Below are 15,504 nucleotides of genomic sequence, written 5' to 3'. Positions count from 1 at the left end.
AAATCTGAGCTACCTTCCCCTTGCATGTCATTTCCTTTTAATTCACTTTGATTCAGGGAATGTATATATATTTATTTTCTATCTAGCTATGAATAAAAATAAGCCCCTGTAAATGCAGTTACTGCAGCTGTAGAGAAGCAGGTCTGTTCTAAGACACTACAGGAATATGTGTAAAACACTACAAATGTACAGGTTTCATGAAGCTAAAGGATATCTCCAGCTTTTGATGTGTATGCCCACACTTTTTTTCTGATGTATAGAGCGGGGCAAAATACAGCCACTTTTTCCTTTGATTATATGAAGGCACACATTTATTTTAGCCTAATAGTATTAAAATTATTTTCTTTTTGAAAAAGCCTTGCATTATAATGTAAAACCTGTAATTTGGAAAGGTCACAATCCTATATTTGGAATCACTGAAATGTTAGTGGATAAAACTCATTTTTCATCCTCAAAGTTTTCATTTGTTGCTTTCAATAATAATATTTACATTTCCATTCTGATGGTAAAAAAGAAGAAATCCTTGTCTCTTTCAGTAAAACAGACAGATAGGAAGCCAGATAATTGCTCTGTGCTTGTACCTAACAAAGAGGGACAATAGCAAAATGTAATCTTTTGGAACTAAAACTGAATTTAGCTGTGAGGAATACTGATGTCAGGTGGAAGATGCAGGATGATTTCTGCATTTGCTTTTGACACCATCAGTTTTCTGAGCAGAACACAGTGCTGTTTGTAAAAAGAAAAGGTCTCTGCCTGAAGCTCACAGGGGTTTTGAGTGAGCTTAGTAGCCACTGATGTGTAGTTTATAAATAGAAAACTGCTTTAAAAGAGTGTGCCGATGTCAACTCTGCTATCTGTGATGTCTCATGGCACTGACAGGGATTCACAGCACCCATCTCAGTGTTCCGATGAACAGGAGTATGGAGTTTCTGAGGAAAGACATGTCAAGGCAGGGTAAGGATGGCAGAGTTTCAGATTAATTATGAAGAAAATTAAAAGGAAACTATACATATTCAGGTTCTATTATAAAATGAATATGTACAAAGAAGGGAAGGCACAACTTGTAGCTTTGAATCAAACGCAGCACCCGTGAGGTGAGCAACAGTTTTGCAACAGGATCCTGTGCGCAAGATTTCACCCCTAATTACATTCTGAAGCACCTGGGAATATAGAGGTCCGTGTTTCAGCTTTTCTTACTGATATTTAAGGTTATTGGCAGCTTCTCTCATGTGCACAGAGTTCTAGGGCTTCCACTTGTTCTGGAATAGCAATTGGATTAAATCAGAAAGCAGCAGTAAAAGCATGATAATTTTAGGTGACTGCTCTGTAATAACCACATCTGAGTGAGCTGCATACTTGCTATCTGTCTGTTGTGGGATTCTTCTATAGTGAGGTTGGTTTTGTATTCTTTCAGTACTTAAAAATGTAATATTTTATTCATAGGAAATCTGCAATCTAGCAATTGCTCAGGACAGGAACAACTATTGTTTTATGAGCCTTACAACTTTGCCCAACATATGTTTGAAAATCAAGGAGGAATAACATATGTCGAGGGATTCTGCATTGTAAAAAGTCTTATGAAAGGGAAAAGATTACAGTGACACAGAATGAGAAAGTCTATTAAAATGAAAGGAATCCCATGAATATTCAGTCAATAACTCTTGTCACTGCTGATGTGCATTAAGAACTCCTGAGTACTGAGCAGTATTGGTTAGGTGTGGAAAAACAGATAGTTCATATTTACACCCTTTAGAGAGTTTGACACAAAAAAATACGCATTAAAATTTAAAAGGCTGTTGTTAAGTACATAGCTCATTGGAATCCATGTTTGCTTTCAACTTGTGTTGCACAGGATGGACATAATATTACAGAACTCCGTTCAATATTCTTTTTTTTTTTTTAAAGAAGGCTTTAATACTCATTTTCTAGTTCTTTAGCAGCTGTTGACAATTAAGGGTATCATTAAACATCAAATGTATATATTGAGTGAGAGATAAAAGGTCGAAAATATGTGGCAATGTCCACTGAATGAAGATTAACATTGTAGCAGGCCTAGTTATCTGTGTCTTAGCCCCTATGTTAAGCTTCTGCATATCAAGATAAGCAGAATTTAATGGGAAGCCTTATATTCCTGTTTTAAAAATAGTAAAAAAAAAAAAATATATATATATATGACAAAGGGTTTCACTTACTTTCAATAGCATTGTTATATCTTGCCATGTCTGTAAAATTGTATGATGCAGCTGTTATGCTGAATAAATTTTATCTGGCTTAGACAATTAAATTATTTTAAAACATTGTTCTTCATACATAAGAACAGAATGTTAGCTATTTAATGAACCATGTGAGGATTTGAAATTTCTGCTTCTCTAACAATTATGCCTTGCAGTTGCCTGCCTGAAAGAAGGGGGGAAAATAGAGAAGAGTAAAGGTTATGCCTTTGACTGAAATATTCCAAAGAGTAGGTACTTCAGCTTAACTGAGAAGGAAGGCAAAATAAAAAAAAACAGTTGAAGGAGAGATAAAGCATATGTTAGACATGACTCTGAAAGTAATTTACAGACATTTACCTTTCATGACTTTTACTGACATCCCTGAGTACCAGGGAATGCAATTCTACAGCACACTCCAGCACAGAAATGTAAACACCAGTTTAGAAAGAGCACAAGCTAACAGTGTCAAATTATTCATCTTTTGAAAGGCATCTCTAGTAAATATTCTATAAACTTAAATCGTGGGATTAATATCTCCACCCTCACCAATACTATACCTGAAGATGTTCCATCTTGTTTCAACATATAAGAGTCTGGTGGGGGCAGTAGGTCCACACACATACATGTTTTATATAATCCTTTTACCTGAAGCAACATGCAAGTGTATTTTACAATAAACATATACCATTAAATGTCTCACAATAAAATAGAGCCAAATAAGCACATAACGTAAATGTTAAATGAAATAATTTTTTCTCGGTGTTAAACCACTAAAATTGTGGGTATCACTCAGTACATATTCTGAACAATTTCACAGTGAAGTTTTTTATTTATGGATTGTATCTAAAAATTTGATCTGCTGGGAAAAACATTTGAAAAAGATTTGAATTGGGTCTGTTTGTACTGTTAGCAATAGTCTAAAAATTTGAAGTAAAATAATCCCCTTTATTTTTTGAGGTGGTAGAATTTATTATATAAACACAAGCACATATTAAAGGCCGCTTGATCTGAAATGAACAAATAATATACAACAATATTCTGTTCCTCATTATTTTCACTAGCTTATGCTGAGTAAAATCTTTAATGTAATTTCCTAGAAGTAAATAAAATCATGTGTTCTATAACACAAAGTTTATTGTCAAACATATAAAGTGACAATGAAAATAAGAAAAAATGAAACCCCATGAACTCAGTAAAGAAAGAAAATCACATAAATTATATGTCAATTTTTAACAATTTTGTATTTTCTGTAGACATTGAATAGTGGGGTTATCATGCTTAATTTATAATACCTGTCAGTATATCAATACTGGGCAAGATGCTAGTACTGAAGAGAGGATGATTATAAATGTATGAAATTCAATGCTAAATGCAACACAAAAAATGATTGATTCTGAATTTTACCATCACCTGCTATGCTCTGTATAGCCTCTGGCTTTCTAAACCCATTTGGTAGAGCTGTGTTTCTTTTTACTCTAGTGCTGTTAAAAGAATAAACTGAGGAAACCTTCCCCTTCTGTCCCTAAAGCTGGTTTGTTAGTTTGTTTGTTTGTTTCTGTTTCAAAGCAGCAGACCAGAGCCTAATTGTTGGGCTTAAGTAGTGGTAGCGTCTATGCTGGGACTATCTCCTTTTATATCCCAGATGCTGACAGGAAAAGGAAAGGGAATTTCAGTACATCAGTGGCAATGTGTGAGGCAACCTCCAACACAGGATGGAGGCCTCCAGCAAGAACTCCAGCTCCCTTATGAGATCAGATAACTTGCAGAGAAAGAGGCAGCCAGAAGATGCAGAACTCAGATTATACTTCTCTTTCAAACAACACTTTAATTAGTACCACAATGCTTTCTAATATTGATATAGTTATTCTGATTCCAATAATGTGTGAGAGTTAGATGATGCTGCTCATTGAATATATGCATGTTTTCGGATGCTGAACTAAAACATATACTTACAATGGACAGATAAGAAATACTCACGCATGTATGTTAGTATGTGTTTATTTTAAAAAATCTTTTGTTTTACTCACCTGGTTGCAAGAACATTTGCAAACCCATTGCAAACTCAATGCCTACTAGCTCCTGAACATATGTAGATGTTCCCTATAATATTTACCAATACTTTCTCAAATACATTCTTCTCTGACTCACCTGAATGACAGGACATCACAGGACGTCAACAATACCTCTGGTCTGAATCTGTGGAGTTGCAGAGATTTTGTAGAGTCAAATCATCACTAGCCAACTGCTGAGGAAGTCATCACTCAAATTGAGGCATCCAGGTTCCCACACAGAGCCCACTGAGCAAAGACTGCCTGAATTAGGAGTAAAACAGGGGTAAAAATATTGTATTTACACACACAATTGCATATAAAAAGCTAAAGAGAGAAGCATATACCTGATTACACATATGTTTCTTCCACACAAAGAATCCTTCAGGATGAATTCTGGCTTGGAGCTAGTGTATAAAACCAGTCATGTGCATGGTTATATCTTCTTGTAGGCGAGCTGACAAAGAATGAAGCTGCAACAGCTAAACAGGCTTGTTTGTGTTGCTGCTGCCCAATGCAGCACCAACAATTATACAGTGCTGATCGACTCCAGCCACAGAGCACAGAAAACCTCTCTCACTCTTCTCAGCTTTCACTGATGACCAAAATTCAGAAAAGCAACTCACACATCTGAATAGGGAGCTGGTTGTTTAGAACCCAAGTAAAAAAAATGTGGAAGAAAAACAAAGGAGATTTGGACACACTTTCACTCTGAATTTAAAATTCACACTCCAAAATAAAGCTGTCTCAGAAAACTTTCTTGCTTGAATTACCCTATTTACAATGCTTGAGTTTTATGCAGTTTTTCTTTAACTCAGATTGTTTATTCAGACTCCTGTGAATCCTCTAACTATTCTGCAGAAAATTCAGAAGTACGCTATTTCAGAGGAAAATGAAACCTGTAAATCACACATCTCTTTTCAAGACAATACAGAAGTAAGCCGAAAACAGAGTTTCACACATGATCTACAAATACATAGCACAGATGCTAGTGAACTGATGGTTTTTGAAAGATGCACAACTTGCTCTGGGCATAAGTGTTAGGTCTGACACTTCTCTGAAGTATCATTATCCTGTGAACATTCACTGTGGTCACCACAGAAATCCCCAAATGGCAAGTGATTTCCTTGGAACTGGTTACCAGGCTGGCTACTGGGAACCAAGAAAAGATGCTATTAGTGAGCACATTGATAAAAAAGTGAAGAAGAATTAGGAGGAATAATTATAACTCAATATATTAAGCTGTATTCCTAGAAGAACCAGATAAATTAGATGTATGTTGCATCTGAAAAAAACAAGGGGGAAAAAAATTATCCATTATCGAGCCAAAACTCTTCCAAAATTTTGCTCTCATAAGGTGTGCTACCCATAGGAGCAGCAGAGGACTTGAGGAAGCATGTGATGAAATCTCTCAAAAGACCACAAAAAAGAACTAGAAGTACCTTACAGACATATGCTTTAAGCCTCTGGGAAATGTTTTCTTACATTTAGGAAGAAGAAAAAAGAAAACCTTGGTAGTTTTTGGAGTGATAGAATGAGGAAAAGTATAAATAGAATATCTAAACCCACTAATCATTATAGGCAAAACTAAACAAAGTAAAACAATTTGAACAGAACCCCAAAGAACACCCATCCATCCATCCATCCATCCATCCATCCATCCATCCATCCATCCATCCATCCATCCATATGCACACACAAAAAGGACCACTTCTTCTACCTTCAAGGCTGGAAAACAGAAAAGATGTAGAGGCCAACAGTCCTCCTAAACTTCTTTCATCAAGAAAACTAGGCACGCTCAGCCAGCACATACAGTGAATGCCTTAATGAGCAAGACCCAAAATTCCCCAGGTGCTAGAAGCTGTGCTGACCTTCCAAGCAATGATGGACTTTATCTATCTTAGATAATCATGAAGGGCCACCTCTGCAGTCCATGCCACAAAAACCTTGCTACCTGAATGCAATATGGATCTTAGCGTTCATTGCACATGTGGAGGTGATTAATATGAATGCAGCAACATGCTAATGCATGCAGAGCTGGTTTATTGAATTATGAATATTTTAAATTCTTGAGAGTCTGATCTTTATATCTATTACACAGTTGTAAAAAGCTTTAGGTCCTCGAAGTCCGTTTCCACGAGGTTACACACAGTACTATATTACTAGAGAAAAAAAAAGAAATAGAAAACAAACAACCCATGCCTCATCTCAACTTAAGGAAAAATAAAAAAAGTGGTTAGAGTAGAATAGCTTTTTTTTGTGTGTGTGTGGAGAGGCTTATCTCCCAGTATAATGCATTATAAAAGTAAATTTGAACACCATTTCCAGAAGCAGAAAATTCCCATAACACAAAAAAATCACCAGATCCCTCAATACAAAGCAGAAGGTGTAATATCCTGATAAATAAACATAACAAAAAAAGTGAAATGAAAATGATAAAACAGAGTCAGAGGAGCTTCAGATGATTTATGCCAAGTGAAAGTCATGTTCATATAATTGAAACATTCACCATTAGACCAAAATATATTTTTCTCAAGTGGTGTTCAAGCTATTTTTCCTCAAAATATCTCAACTGCAACATGTCACCTCCAACAAAAATTTTACAGAATTTTTTGCCTGAGGATGGCCTTTGCTACAATATAAATATATCTCTATATTCATACCTGGCAAGAAAACACAGCTTCTTCCAGAAAGATTCTTTGCTTCTGTTTAAATGTCAAAAGTAGCCTACAAAACCAAACTGTTGCCAAACCCAGACTGTATGAATGTCACAGTGATGCATGCTACATACATACTGTTTACTCATTTTTTATGCATGTCAAATTCTGTCAGATTCACCTTAAAGAAATGCTGTATTTCAGAAGCAGCTACCTGCAGCCTACAGTAAAATAATTCTTAATGCTCTACATGGGTCAGCAGTTACCAGAGTTTCCCACCATTAGGATGAAAAAAGGCACTTTGCACACCTGCTTCTCAAGTTTTAACACATCTGAGTTTCTACTATCAGAAAAAGGCTTTATTGAAGAATTTTAGACACATTCATTCAAATTATTGTTTCTCTTCTACATACAGTTAACATGGGTGATTTTTGTTGTGTCTTTGATATAACTGTAAATTCTTTTTTGTCATGGAAAGATCTCTTGGTCAGTTAAACACTAATTTCTAAAGATCAAATTGTTATATTCAATGGTATCAGAGGGCTTGCTGCACCACTGAGTTGCACATATGAACTTTGAAATGAAATGAAACACAAATTGACGTATTTCATTCTAGGTCAGCAAATTTTCAGATTGAAACCCATGTAAGTCCAAAGTTTATAGTCCTGTGTCTACATGGAGCCCAATAGAATCACAACTCTACAGGGACAAAAGGAGTGTAAGTTGGTACCCACTTATAATCATACCACTCTTGTGATAGTTAAACATAGTGAAATTAAAAAATATCATATTCTCTCTACTCAAGAGGTTATTTTTTGAATGTGTGTGCCTTTAGCTTCTCCTCTTTGGGGGTTTGTAAATTACTGCTTTAACTAATAAGTCAACTTCTGTTGGCATCAAGAAAAAGCCACGAATCCTCAATCACATGAATACTTGTATTACCTTTAGGTGGCAAGGTCTTTGAGGTGTGGGCTGCAGAGGTGGCCCTTCATGATAATCTAAGGTAGGTAAAGTCTACCATTAGGTGGAAGGGCAACACAGCTTTCAGTGATGCCCACTGAGAGGACCAGAGACAATGGACTTTCACTGTAATACAGGAAGTTCTATCTGAATATCAGGAAACATTTTCCACTGGGAAAAAAAGTAAGGCCAGGTTGACTGAGCGTTGGCACAGATTGTCATGGAGGCTCCCTCCTTGGATGTGTTCAAACGCCTTCTTCAACCAGAAACACTTTAACCAGTTTTTCTTTTTTTACCAATCACTCATGTTCTCTGAAATTCAAGTAAACACACTGACTTTATGGTCAGTGGTTTCACCATGGTATTCATGGTGGTGAGGGCATTATCATGTTGCCAACATCTGAAGCCTCTTTGTTGGAAGGAACATGGTGCTCATGCTGATGATTTTCTCTTCCACAATTCATTTTTGTATTCTTTTCCACATTTAGGGATTTTGCAACTTTCTTTTCTTCAATGATCTGAAGCTCCAGACTGCATCTAAGTTTACTTTGTGTGATGCCTTTTATATATGTCAGATAATGTTTCTTTGTGTCTTTTGTTACCCCTAAAACAAGTTTGTCCAGCTCTAGACCTGTGTTACTTTTTAAGTGATCATTACTGAGCTGGCTATAGATGTGGGGTCTCCAGTACTAGGGGACACTCAGATTTGGCAGCTCAAAAGAGGTAAGGCTGTTGGAGCTGATTTCCCCCACTCCACATCCCCAGCTCCAACAGTAGTGAGGCTGAGTGGGATGAGCCAGGGCAGGGTGTTCCTTAGGAGTATGTAATTTGGATTCCTGCCTCCCTGTGTCCCTGTGATCCTCTGATCCTGTGGAGGTAGGCCTCTAACAGGGTGATGATTCCTGTGGTGGGCCTCGAAGAAACTAGACCAGAATTTTAGTTCACCAATCCACTGTTGTCTCTGTCCTCCTTTGTGGGTGCAGATGAGCTTTTTCTACACAATCTTACCATCTTGTGACCCATTCCTTATCACCACACAGTTGCACTGTCTGTGTTGCATCCTGTGCCTCTGATTCTGAAAACCTCTACTGTCCTTCCAGGCAGAAATATCTCTTTCTACCTGGAAAAAAAGCTTGTTACCTATATATCAAACTACAGTACCACACAAATATAAACAACAGTAAACCAGAATATAATTGGATAATCCATGGTTAAAGAGATGCTTCCGCAGTGAAATCCGGTAAGGCCTGGAGACAGGTCAAGAGAAACACACTCAGAACAGACTTGACAAGCCTTTTTCCTGAGCCTGGGTAGACTCCAGACAAAGTTTATGGCCTGTTACTAACACCTGCAATACTGTATTATGAGGCTACATGGTTGAACTCCATCACAGTAAAGTAATCAGGAACATGGGGATCCAGTCACTCAAACCAAATCTTTCAGTCCACATCACTCAGTAATACCCCTTTGGATATACACTCTGGAAAAACTTCTAACCGGGTAACCAACTATTCATGACTTTCCAGCCTAGGGACTCTCAGAGCACTGCTTTGTGATATACAAAGAATTCCTGAAATCTCCTGGATGTTGACTTTTCCCCCTATATCCTCATGCTTTATAAACTTCCCCATGCACTGTAAAGGCCATATTCCCTCCTGCATTTTGGCCTTTGGAAAACAGATCTGCATGGATGGGTGAAGACAAACATGAGTTCCTCTGCTTGTACATAACTTGAAGATTCAAAGATTTGTGTCTTCCTCAGTGCAGTGCTGTAGTTAATGGCAGCTAATTCAGAATATATGAATACCAAGGAAATCCAAAGAACTTCACTACAAAGGTGTAAATCTCCATTACTAGAGCTGAACAACATGCCTTTATCAGACAGCCATCTGTTTTTACCTATTCATGTAGACAGATGTGGGTCTGCAGATACACACCACTAGGATGTGTTTTTCTTCCAAATTACCTTTCAAAGTGAGCAGCTGAAGGACCATGTCCATATCTGGGCAGTAGATGGAATAACTGGGCATTTGTAAATCACTATTTATTGCCAGCATGCCTCATAAAAACCCTGTGCTTCCATCAAGCTGTCTGAAGAAATACTAGCAACTGCAGTCCTGGTCTCTGGACAGCCACAAGGATTGAAACTACAATTGTTTTGATGCTCAAGGACCCACATATTAAAAGACCAGGAAACAATACTTCTAATTGCCAGTAAGGTGTCAGCTACTGATTCCTTTCCTCATTTTTTCAGCATTTTTCTTCTCAAATGTATTGATGGATGATTTAAAATGTTAGAGAGAAAAGTACATGGCTTGTGGGAATTTGTAAAACACCTTCCTACTTGCTAAGAAGATCTATGAGCAAAAACTCTAACAGCAGATTCACAACAGAGTTTTCCAGAGCTAGAAGAAAGATTACAATCCTAACTCTGCACTTACATAAAATGAGCAGGCAAAATATGTGCAAAGATCTTTATATAGGAGTTGATATTGCCACAAAAATTCCAACTTGGAATTTGTATTTCCAAAATTTTTTGTCAGCTAATAAGCCTTCTTAAAATGGGCACTGATTATTAACTTAAATAATAGTTTCACAAGTAGAAATAATGCAATATCCTATAGAATGCCTATGAACTAAGTGGAAATTTGAAGTTTATAAATATTGTTAGTGATTTTGATTGTTTTTAATGTCTACATCTGGACCTTAGAGTAGACTTGCTACTTTGTCTGTCACAGGACTATAAGAAATTGACATATAAGAGGACCTATTTAACTTTTCATAAATAATTTTCAATAGCTTTAAAGGCAAATTAAAATACAGACAGTTTTTTCTCTTTGAATAAGCGATACAACAAGACATTTTCATCTGGTTTGGTCAAGTCACATCAAATTATGTCACATCACAGAATATGTTTAACCTAATGTAATGCAATATAAGTGAAATGTCTGCATCAAAATTTAAAGGAGTAATTTAAAACAAAATTTAAAAGACGTGAAAGAAAGTAAGAAATATAATACTTAGATTTCCTTATTCCAAACATACCTCTATTTTCTTGTCACAGACAGATGCCCCTATAGTCTCAGAGTAGGTAGCAGATACTTCATATCCAGATGGTTACAAATACTATTAAAAAAAAACAAAAAACAAAAAACAAAAAAAAAAAACAAAACAAAAAAAAAAAAAAAAAAAAAAAAAAAAAAAAAAAAAAAAAAAAAAAAAAAAAAAAACCACCAAAAAAACCCAAACATCAACCTCACCCCCATACCCCTCCTCACGATTCCATTGAAATGCCACTTACTTCTTTCTTGTAATGGGTCTTGACAAGAAGATGTTCATGCTGTGTGACTTTGAAAATGCCCTTTTCTGACAGACAGTTTTCCTGCCAGTGCTACTCTTTGCTGGCTTTAAACAACAGGAACAGGGGCCAGTTTAAAATCCAGAAATTAACTAATTTGAGACGCACAGGCTCCCCATGAAGCAATTGTTCACTTGGATGGACATACTGTCTTCATTAATCTATAGATTTTGAAGAACTTAAATATTCAGTGACTGAGGTACATTCTTTGCACTGTCAGTAACATAAGTGATGTGATTGTCCAAAAAAAGAAAGCACATTTCTATTTCAGAATGCATAGTGTGATATTCCAGCCCACACAGATGGGAAGGCACAATATATACGTATGTACTAGGATTAAATTATATCCTGTGGAGAGGAGTTGGACAGGTTTAAAAGAAAGAGAAATTTTCAATAGCCTGTGAACAGGATACTCTGAAGATGTGAATATATGCTTTATTCATTTTGTTCAAAATATGAAGATTCATTATCTGCTTCCTTTGAAGAATTCTCATATTTCCTACCCTCCCCACTAGCTGGTAGCTTATTTTTGTTCAAATTATTGGGTAACCTTGGTATTTCTCCCCCAAGCAGTTTGCTTAAGTGTGCTAGAAATTCTTGCTACCTTTCAAACAGATTACATACTTTTTGTTTTAACAGTGGGGGAGCAATAGAAGACTAAGGAATAAAACAAAGCAAAATAAAAATAAAGATAACTTCTTGAGCTTTAATATCTATGGAATTATTCTCTAAAATTAATTTGGAAAAAAAATGAAATAATATTTTTATTGTTCTATATTTTAAGATTACTGGTCAGTCAATGACTTCATTTTTTCCCCCTAGGTTCCTGCTAGTAATACAAACTCATTTTACAGATTAAGGATCTGGCAACTGGTACCTGAAATTTCTGAAACTGTAATCCACTTCCAAATGAAGGCTGGTACTAAACCCAAGACTGAAATATTAAAGACAGAGCATCACAATCTTGGTTATTTAGAAGGTAAACTTTCCCGGACTAAAACTGTAACAATGGGAGGATAAGATCAACCCCCTAAAATTTAAGCCTTAGATGTGTTAATCAAATTTACTTCTCAATCTGTTTTCTAATCCAGCCTTGTCTCCATGCACTGTGGTTCCTCATGGACATAGATTTAGACTGATCTGGAGAGGTGCCTTAGATGGGAGAGTCTTTGACAGCTTAGCATTTGTAATTTGTGTTGTTGGCTGAGCACAAGTAAAATAATTGAAAGTATGTATTCCACAAGCATGTCCTAAATTCAGCTTTTCCAAAAGACTGCAAGAAACCTTTGAATTCCACTTACATCCCTTCAAGAGATTATATGAAATCTTTCAGAAACTTACAGATGTCTACTTCTTCTTATAAAATAGAATTTTTCAAAGTTTAATACACTGTTGGGATTAAATTTCAATCTATTTTTTCAGGTATGGAAAAAGGAGGGACACTTGAGACTAAGTAAAATAGGGAATTAAAAATGTTCCATTTTCATATAAAAATATTTTTGTTGGACAAATAGCAAAATTTTCAGTGACTGCTATGCTAGACTGTACAGACACTTTAGTTAAGCAGAAGGAGAGAAGGAGAAACAGACATGCAAACAGATGATCTGATAACTCTGCCAACTGCTTATTCACTTCTTTTAATAACACCTAAAAGTAACAATCTGCTGTCTAGCTAACAGTATCCAATTTCATTCTGTAATTTTCTCTCTGGGTGTGTTGTGTCATATTAAAATACTTGGATATAAATCTGTGGTCCTGATAATCTATGTTTGAATTAAGAAAAAAAAAAGCATTTTCCTGTGCTAATATAGCTCAGATAGCTCCTATTATACTATTTGCAGAGTAAGGGACCACAGTGCTGTATAATTAGAGCAGTACAAATAAACTAGCTTTCCTGAGTTTGAGTCTCATTATATTGGTTCAGCACATCATTGCAATGCATTGGTTTTGATGTCAGTATCACAGAAAGGCTGAGGTTGGAAAGGACCTCTGGAGGTTGGCAGGTCCAGCCACCCTGCTCAAGTAGGACCACCTAGATGAGGTTGCCCAGAGCAATGTCCAGATGGGCTTTGGAACATGTCCACAGCCTCCTGGGGCAATCTGTGCCAATGCTCAACCACCGTGACCTCAGTTATTTTTTCACAGGTGTTTCCTGTGAAAGGTGTTTCCTGATGTTCAGATGGAACTTCCTGTGCTTCAGTGACAATCTATTGCCTCAGGTCCTCTCACTGGGCATCACTGAAGAGATCCTGGCTCTATCTTCACGCCATCCCTTCAAGCACTTATGCACGTTGATAAGATTACCCCCAAGCCTTCTTTTCTTCAGATTAGAGAGTCACAGCTTCTCTCAGCCTTTCTTCATATGTCAGGTGCTCCAGTCCCTTCATGTTTTTGGCAGCCCTTTGCTCTCCTTTCTCCAGTATATCCATGCTCCTCTTGGACTAAGGAGCTCAGAACTGGACATATGTGTGGCCTCAGCAGCCCTGAATATGCACAGACAAGGTGTCATGGTATGACTTATATACCCCAACTTCATTAAAACACCAGCATCATGGAACAGAATACATCCTTGCATTATTTCAAGCACTTGGAATGAGGATAAAACTTCCATGTGGGTGCTACTCTGCATCCATGCGTTCCATTACATACACGTTTTCTTGTTGTATGTCTGTTTCTAGTAAACCACTTAATACTCCTGTATTAAGGACCACAATGCTCCTGTAATATTTCAGTTAAGTGGTGAAAGATTAAGGTATGAGATTAATATGTTCATAAAAATCAGCTCTCAGTTATGAAACAAAGGCTGTTAAATCTCCATTCTGACTCCATGGAGGCAAAGGTTGAAATCTGGGCTTTAATCTACTCAGAACCAAAGTAATCCACACAACAAAGTTCAACATTAGGAAAACTCTTACTGTAGGGATATCTTAAAAAAAACCCACCAAAACCCAATCAAACCAAAATTCCAAAGGATTCAAGTATGAAATACTTGAAATACATTGCTAAACAAATGTATTTTTAAGTAGCTTAAATAGCTGTAGTACTTATTGTATTCTCTAAATGAAGTGAAGAAGATATTTTTTCTGTCCTCTTGACAAAAATGATTTCTTGCTGGTGGTTTCTCCCACCAGAATACACACACACAAGTGTTAATATTAGATTTGTTCAAGGTTTCAAGGGCTTCAGGAAGGGTGAGGTACAAAAAACTCTACCAGTTTAAAAGCTAGTAATTTTTATTTGCTAAATGTCTAAATTTCATTTATGGTCAGTAAATAGAGCCACCAACCAGAGTGAAATTAACCTAAAATAGGTGTAGAAGTTCTGCATTCACAGTAATTTCTAGAGGTTCTTATTTTGTGTAGAAGAAGCCTTTATAAACTACTTGAATGCTTAAGTTTTAGATGGTAGTAAGATTTTAAGATGATAGAAGTTAAATAACATTTATCTCATTATTACTTTCTGCTTAGAGGTAACTTGCTTGTTACAAGTATCCTTATGTAGAATGACAGAACTAGAAGAAATCTCAAAAGTTACAGCATTCCTTCCTTTTTTTCAAACCCCTTTTGTAAGCAAGCTCCAAGCACTCAAAGTAATTCAATGTATTTCTTTACTTTAGAATCTGATCAAAAGCCCAAAGTCAGTTGAAGGCATCCTGATAATTCAATGGGCTATAAATCCTATTAATATTTCCTCTATTATCCTCATTGCTTTTTTTCTTATTTGGGATACCAAAGACTGGGAAAAAATGTTATCTGAAACTACTATTTCAGTTCCTCTCCAACAAATAACTTGAAAAATGATAAAATTTATGAGTTAGGTTTCTTTTTCATTTAGATTTTCTTTTTAAGATGAACATAATATACCCACATTGACAGTGATAAAATGTAATGGAATACTTTCTTTGCTATGATAAATAGAGACTCAGAAATAACCTTTTAGATCAGAAATTTTTCAATGACACTGTAAAATTTACTTATTTACTGATTAGAGGCATTATAAACTATCCATATATACTTTAAGTGGATAATGGTCTGAATTAATAGTTAGGATATTTGTATATCAGCTTGAAAATATCTTTCGTTAAAAATCCTTTTATGTTAGCTACTGTTTTATTCTCTCATTTGAACCAAAAACTTCTTAAATAAGGTAGTATTTTCACTGCTGAAACAGAGTCACAGTTATGGAGAAGAAATATATTTGGACTCCATTATTTCTCCACATAAATTTGGAAGAGAAAATCCAAGGCATTTTGGCTTGATTTAAAACTT

This window comes from Geospiza fortis, unplaced genomic scaffold (assembly GCF_000277835.1).
Source record: "Geospiza fortis unplaced genomic scaffold, GeoFor_1.0 scaffold194, whole genome shotgun sequence".
Lineage (NCBI taxonomy): Eukaryota > Metazoa > Chordata > Aves > Passeriformes > Thraupidae > Geospiza > Geospiza fortis.
This window is presented reverse-complemented; position numbering follows the sequence as displayed.